The 8,369-nt window shown below is 40.4% G+C and overlaps 1 protein-coding gene across 1 annotated transcript in view; it reads right to left on the bottom strand.

Annotated features, from left to right (window-relative positions):
- LOC110499701 (prickle-like protein 1) overlaps positions 1–3,827 on the bottom strand; it is a 55,320-nt gene extending 51,493 nt beyond the window's left edge. Inside the window, exon 1 of the mRNA XM_036945220.1 lies at positions 3,507–3,827. The gene's annotated coding sequence lies outside the window, so the exon portion shown is untranslated. The remainder of the gene's footprint in view (positions 1–3,506) is intronic.
- Positions 3,828–8,369: the final 4,542 nt, after the last annotated feature.

Raw genomic sequence — 8,369 nt, 5'->3', positions numbered from 1 at the left:
AAGGAATACCTAGTCCTATATATTTTATAAAGGAATACCTAGTCCTATATGTTTATAAAGGAATACCTAGTCCTATATGTTTATAAAGGAATACCTAGGCCTATATATTTATAAAGGAATACCTAGGCCTATATATTTATAAAGGAATACCTAGGCCTATATATTTATAAAGGAATACCTAGTCCTATATATTTTATAAAGGAATACCTAGGCCTATATATTTATAAAGGAATACCTAGGCCTATATATTTATAAAGGAATACCTAGTCCTATATGTTTATAAAGGAATACCTAGGCCTATATGTTTATAAAGGAATACCTAGTCCTATATGTTTATAAAGGAATACCTAGTCCTATATGTTTATAAAGGAATACCTAGTCCTATATATTTTCTAAAGGAATACCTAGTCCTATATGTTTATAAAGGAATACCTAGGCCTATATGTTTATAAAGGAATACCTAGGCCTATATGTTTATAAAGGAATACCTAGTCCTATATATTTATAAAGGAATACCTAGGCCTATATGTTTATAAAGGAATACCTAGGCCTATATATTTATAAAGGAATACCTAGGCCTATATGTTTATAAAGGAATACCTAGGCCTATATGTTTATAAAGGAATACCTAGTCCTATATATTTATAAAGGAATACCTAGTCCTATATGTTTATAAAGGAATACCTAGGCCTATATGTTTATAAAGGAATACCTAGGCCTATATGTTTAAGTGAGATATACCACAGATATTGTAACAATTAACAAAGGGCTCTGAAATTAATACTGTACCACTGCCAAGACCTCACAGAGTTTTAGCTGTAAAAGCAGAGGTTTTAACAGGGGACCCAAGCAGAGTTCTGGTTCTATCTGCAGAGCATGGCTCAGGACCAGAGCAGTCCAGACCAGGGAGTCACTGAGTAAAAGGTTTTCCAGGAGTAAGGCCAAGAGCATCAAAACGAACTCCAGGATGGATTTCCTCTCTGGGGTTCGTTCAGCAGCACATTGTGAAGGTTAAATACATAGACATTTTAGTACGTTGAACTGAAGCCTTGTAGGCTTTAATCTCATAACACAATCTAAACATTACAAGGGTCTGGTGTTGCTTCATAAGCCGCTGACACAGAAAACATGTTTCCAGGAAGATGTTGGAGTTCTCAGAGCAGACTGTGTTTGTGACAACTCATAACTCAATGAAAGCCTGTTTGAATTGCACTTAGTAACAAAATGCCAGTTCAGCTAAATGTGCACATGAGATGGTCATTACATCATATTTACACAATGTACCAAACGGGAACGGTGCTACTCTGCCACAGTGATAAATAATGTTTAGTTGACAAGAGCACAAGTGTTGCTTATGCTCATCGTTGTTGCCAGAGAGAAAGAACGCGCGCGCAAGAGAGAGCGACAGCGCTCCACACATGCATGTAGTCTAGCTGGAACATTCCAATCACCTGAGCTACACTAGAGCCTTCCATGTGGTCTTAATGGCTGATGTATTACCAGAGGAAGAGAGAGAGGCTTGGCATCACACTCAGGTCCATAGCTCCCCCCCTCAGCCCCACTGCTCCTTCAGCCCCTGGCTTCGTCCCAAATGGCACCCTGTTATCTATATAGCGCACCAGAACCCTGATCAAAAGAAGTGCACTCACTATATGCCACTTGGGACGCAGACCCTCCTCTCTGGTTGGCTGGCTGCCATTTGGCTCCGTGGTGAAGACACTCCGCTGGTCACATGATACCCCCCTGGGTCTGCTTTACTAGTTTGTTATTCACAACCCCCCAGGAGAGGAGAGGCGAGGGGCTGAGATGAGATGAGAGGGGAGGGGCTAATAGGTGAGAGGAGGGGCTGAGAGGAGAGTGGAGGGGCTGAGAGGAGGGCCGAGGGGCTGAGATGAGATGAGAGGGGAGTGGCTGAGAGGAGAGGGGCTGAGAGGAGGAGGGAGGGGCTATTAGGTGAGAGGAGGGGCTGAGAGGAGAGCGGAGGGGCTGAGAGGAGGAGGGAGGTGCTAATAGGTGAGAGGAGGGGCTGAGCTGTATACCTGGGAACCAGTGTGACATAGGCCTTCAGCTGAAATGTTGTTACACTTCATTATATTTGTATTTAACCTTTATTTAACTAGGCAAGTCAGTTAAGAATTCTTATTTACAACGACGGCCCCCCTGGCCAAACCCTCCCCTAACCCGGACGACGTCCCTGTGGGACTCCCGATCACGGCCAGTTGTGATACAGCCCGGGATCAAACCTGGGCCTGTGGGAAGCCTCAAGCACTGCGATTCAGAGCCTTAGACTGCTGCACCACTCGGGAGGCCAAATGTGTGGAACTATTATGAGGGGAGAACAACTAATCTAAAACTGTTATCTGGGAAAATACGATGAATGTATGAACTGAGAGATGAACATGTTGTATCTGAATTGCATGCAACGTTATTTTACTGTAGTATACCACAGCTTGATGCTCTTATAGGAACATCTAAACTGCCACTAGGGGACCCCACTACCTTCATTACAGTACCTAAAAATGGTCCTCCACTCTACTGCTCTATGTGAAACATCACTTCAGTTTTATATTGTTTCCTAAACTATTTGGTCGAATTCGGCTATTAGTCTGTCAGTCAGTTGAAGCATTTGGTGTAAACACGAAAACTTCCACAGGACAAGTGCCAGGTGAGAAGTGTCAGTCAAGCGACACTGCCTTATACACCCCTTCGCTGTTTTGATAGATCCTCTCTGGTCACGTCCGTGTGAGGAAATTATATATATATATATATATATAAAAAAAAAACACTATTGGAAGGAGGTGAAGTGTATTTCGAGAGGTTTTGCTGAGAGATTTATTGCATAACGTCAAGATGGTTAACAGCAGGACGGCTTCACGCGCCACATAGCATGATATTATTCGTTATGTTCACTAAAGCAACCGCGTGTAAGGAGAGAGAGATGGAGAGAGGGAGATGGTGTCGTCACATGAGTGACAAGCAACAGCTGAATCCACACATCTGGAACCTTAGGAGTCGCGCGGCACACCAAATGACACCCACAATGGGGTGCGTCTTTACGCGCACGTTTTAACGAGCTACTGTCTCTTTTCTGGCTTAAAGTTTCACAGTTTAAGTTTCTGTAATGTTTAAATTACTAGGAATAAGCCATATGCAGTAGTTTATAACAACAACTTGTAGAGATTGTCAGAACACATTCATAGACCTTCATCCATTCATAGAAAAGAAGCACGAGTGACAGAAACACAATTTTCACGTCAGGGGGGAAATTACATGTGGGCCAGATCTGACTTCCACATTTCTATACTAAACAGGTCTGGAAGACAACTGTATATTCAAACACATATTTCATGAAATGTGAAGGTGAAATCAGTATACCTGGAGTTGAAATTGCAATTTCATGCAGTAGCGGTACAATTTCCAAGTATTGCAAAGTATGGTAAAGATTTAAATGGCAAGCTATTCCACTCACCGACAGACAGACAGATCCGAAACTGATAGCTACTCACCAGAAAGACTGATTGCGCGGAGTTATGCGTAGGGGTAAAATGATATTCCGTTAATTGAGTAGAACAATATTCACGATTGGTGTCATCGGCGCCACTTTAAATAGTAGTGCTGCACCTACAGTATTATGTTCCTCCGTTCTAGTCTCACCGTGAACTATTCGAAGTTCGAATGAATAGAATACAACGACTTTTCAGAACATCATATAGAGAGAAACGACGTTAGAGTTTCAACACACAGACCAGCAGCGGCGTTGATTTAACAGCTCAGCTCGCGTTCTGGTGTTGGTACAGCACCACAAGTTAAAGCGCAGAGAGACTCACGGGCGGCGAGATGACATTAACGCTGTACTCTCTGCCTATTGGCTTAAACAAGCAGCCCCACCAATCCCTCTAAAGGCTGACATTCTTGGCAGTCTGGAAAACACGGCTGGTATCTCCCTCTCACTTTACAGAAAGACCCTGTACACTGCACACACACAAGCACGTTGAATACCTCTATATGCGTAAATGGCATTTGAGCGTTTGGCTCTTAAATTGTTATTACATTATCCATGTTGGTAACATACGGGGAAGCGTCTATGGTATAAAAGAATGCTTTGGGTTTCAAACCTCCACGTGTTTATGGTGTCGTTTTGACGCTGTTTATCTTCACTACATATAGAAAGACTTCTATCTTCATGATTTGAGGCACTGAATAGACTCCTATTTGACAGTGTACACAATCTAATTGTTGCAGATAAAGGACCTATCTCAGAGACGAGATATGTAGACATCTTCCATGTAAACCTCAGAGTGCCTTGGGGAATTTTAACCCCTCTTGGTGGTGGTGATGTGTGGAAGGATCTGTCTACAAGGCCTCGCATGACAACCCTGTCTGTGTCTAACTGATACACTGTGTGTGTGTGTGTGTGTGTGTGTGTGTGTTTGTGTGTGTGTGTCTGTGTGTGTGTGTCTGTGTGTGTGTCTGTGTGTGTGCGTGTGCATTGACAACCCTGTTTGTGTCTTCCTGACATTGTGACACTCTGCCAGATCAGGTTTCACAGCATAGTCCTCCACACACACACACACACACACACACACACACACACACACACACACACACACACACACACACACACACACACACACACACACACACACACACACACAGCTGAGGGGCCCCTGACCTAATTCACAGGGGTTGCCTGGCCTGCTGTCTATCTCTCTGCCAGGGCTCCCATATAAACTGTTCCACACCGGGCTCCTTTGTCATTGTGTTAGCAGTGGGAAGTGAAACCTCTCTCTCTTTAATCTGAGATGCTAATCTTTCTATTCACTCACCTGCTGCGGCCCCCGCCACAATCCCCATCCCCGCCTCACCCTCAGAAACCAAGAGCCCCAGAGCCGGCGACGGGAACTTGATCAGCTTTAGTGTCCCGGTTGCTCTCTTTATTTCCACCTGTTCTGTGGGCCTGTTCCCTGTTCTGCGCCCACACAGAGTTTTCATCCCAAATTACACCCTATTCCTTATGTAGTGCACTACTTTTAACCAGGGCTCATAGGGAAACTATTTAGTGAACAGGGTCCATTTGGGATGCACAGCAGAATAGGCCGCTGCACTGTGCTGCTGTGTTAACAGGTCTTTGTGGTGTGGAGCGCCACAGACATCTGCAACATTACTCCCATTTACTGAGAGGAGAGCATATTAAAGGTACTCCTATAGATTTGAGTATATTAAAGGTACTCCTATAGATTAGAGTATATTAAAGGCATGTATATAGAGTAGAGTATATTAAAGGTACTCCTATAGATTAGAGTATATTAACGGTACGCCTATAGATTAGAGTATATTAACGGTACGCCTATAGATTAGAGTATATTAAAGGTACTCCTATAGATTAGAGTATATTAACGGTACGCCTATAGATTAGAGTATATTAAAGGTACTCCTATAGATTAGAGTATATTAACGGTACGCCTATAGATTAGAGTATATTAAAGGCATGTATATAGAGTAGAGTATATTAAAGGTACTCCTATAGATTAGAGTATATTAACGGTACGCCTATAGATTAGAGTATATTAAAGGTACTCCTATAGATTAGAGTATATTAACGGTACGCCTATAGATTAGAGTATATTAAAGGTACTCCTATAGATTAGAGTATATTAAAGGCATGTATATAGAGTAGAGTATATTAAAGGTACTCCTATAGATTAGAGTATATTAACGGTACGCCTATAGATTAGAGTATATTAAAGGTACTCCTATAGATTAGAGTATATTAACGGTACGCCTATAGATTAGAGTATATTAAAGGTACTCCTATAGATTAGAGTATATTAAAGGCATGTATATAGAGTAGAGTACATTAAAGGTACTCCTATAGATTAGAGTATACTCGTATAGAGTAGAGTATATTAACTGTACGCCTATAGACTAGAGTATATTAACGGTACGCCTATAGACTAGAGTATATTAACGGTACGCCTATAGACTAGAGTATATTAACGGTACGCCTATAGATTAGAGTATATTAACGGTACGCCTATAGATTAGAGTATATTAACGGTACGCCTATAGATTAGAGTATATTAACGGTACGCCTATAGATTAGAGTATATTAACGGTACTCCTATAGATTAGAGTATATTAACGGTACGCCTATAGACTAGAGTATATTAACGGTACTCCTATAGATTAGAGTATATTAACGGTACTCCTATAGACTAGAGTATATTAACGGTACGCCTATAGACTAGAGTATATTAACGGTACGCCTATAGACTAGAGTATATTAACGGTACGCCTATAGACTAGAGTATATTAACGGTACGCCTATAGACTAGAGTATATTAACGGTACGCCTATAGACTAGAGTATATTAACGGTACGCCTATAGACTAGAGTATATTAACGGTACGCCTATAGATTAGAGTATATTAACGGTACGCCTATAGATTAGAGTATATTAACGGTACGCCTATAGATTAGAGTATATTAACGGTACGCCTATAGACTAGAGTATATTAACGGTACTCCTATAGATTAGAGTATATTAACGGTACTCCTATAGACTAGAGTATATTAACGGTACGCCTATAGACTAGAGTATATTAACGGTACGCCTATAGACTAGAGTATATTAACGGTACGCCTATAGACTAGAGTATATTAACGGTACGCCTATAGATTAGAGTATATTAACGGTACACCTATAGATTAGAGTATATTAACGGTACGCCTATAGACTAGAGTATATTAACGGTACGCCTATAGACTAGAGTATATTAACGGTATGCCTATAGACTAGAGTATATTAACGGTACTCCTATAGACTAGAGTATATTAACGGTACGCCTATAGACTAGAGTATATTAACGGTACGCCTATAGACTAGAGTATATTAACGGTACGCCTATAGACTAGAGTATATTAACGGTACGCCTATAGACTAGAGTATATTAACGGTACGCCTATAGACTAGAGTATATTAACGGTACGCCTATAGACTAGAGTATATTAAAGGTACGCCTATAGATTAGAGTATATTAACGGTACGCCTATAGATTAGAGTATATTAACGGTACGCCTATAGACTAGAGTATATTAACGGTACTCCTATAGATTCGAGTATATTAACGGTACGCCTATAGACTAGAGTATATTAACGGTACTCCTATAGATTAGAGTATATTAACGGTACTCCTATAGACTAGAGTATATTAACGGTACGCCTATAGACTAGAGTATATTAACGGTACGCCTATAGACTAGAGTATATTAACGGTACGCCTATAGACTAGAGTATATTAACGGTACTCCTATAGATTAGAGTATATTAACGGTACTCCTATAGACTAGAGTATATTAACGGTACGCCTATAGACTAGAGTATATTAACGGTACGCCTATAGACTAGAGTATATTAAAGGCATGTATATAGAGTAGAGTATATTAAAGGTACGCCTATAGATTAGAGTATATTAACGGTACTCCTATAGACTAGAGTATATTAACGGTACGCCTATAGATTAGAGTATATTAACGGTACGCCTATAGACTAGAGTATATTAACGGTACTCCTATAGATTAGAGTATATTAACGGTACTCCTATAGACTAGAGTATATTAACGGTACTCCTATAGATTAGAGTATATTAACGGTACTCCTATAGACTAGAGTATATTAACGGTACTCCTATAGATTAGAGTATATTAACGGTACGCCTATAGATTAGAGTATATTAACGGTACTCCTATAGATTAGAGTATATTAACGGTACTCCTATAGACTAGAGTATATTAACGGTACGCCTATAGACTAGAGTATATTAACGGTACGCCTATAGACTAGAGTATATTAACGGTACGCCTATAGACTAGAGTATTTTAACGGTACGCCTATAGACTAGAGTATATTAAAGGTACTCCTATAGACTAGAGTATATTAACGGTACGCCTATAGACTAGAGTATATTAACGGTACGCCTATAGACTAGAGTTTATTAACGGTACGCCTATAGACTAGAGTATATTAACGGTACGCCTATAGACTAGAGTATATTAACGGTACGCCTATAGACTAGAGTATATTAACGGTACGCCTATAGACTAGAGTATATTAACGGTACGCCTATAGACTAGAGTATATTAACGGTACTCCTATAGACTAGAGTATATTAACGGTACGCCTATAGACTAGAGTATATTAACGGTACGCCTATAGACTAGAGTATATTAACGGTACGCCTATAGACTAGAGTATATTAAAGGTACTACTAGACATACAACCAGAAAGGAAGCAAAGATCCAGAATGTGGAGATAGCAGCACAAAAGTCCTCTGGTTCAGGGAACTTTCCCCAGTTGTCACACACATTCC

The sequence above is a fragment of the Oncorhynchus mykiss genome, chromosome 15 (assembly GCF_013265735.2).
Source record: "Oncorhynchus mykiss isolate Arlee chromosome 15, USDA_OmykA_1.1, whole genome shotgun sequence".
In the NCBI taxonomy this organism is placed as follows: Eukaryota; Metazoa; Chordata; class Actinopteri; order Salmoniformes; family Salmonidae; genus Oncorhynchus; species Oncorhynchus mykiss.
This window is presented reverse-complemented; position numbering and strand designations above follow the sequence as displayed.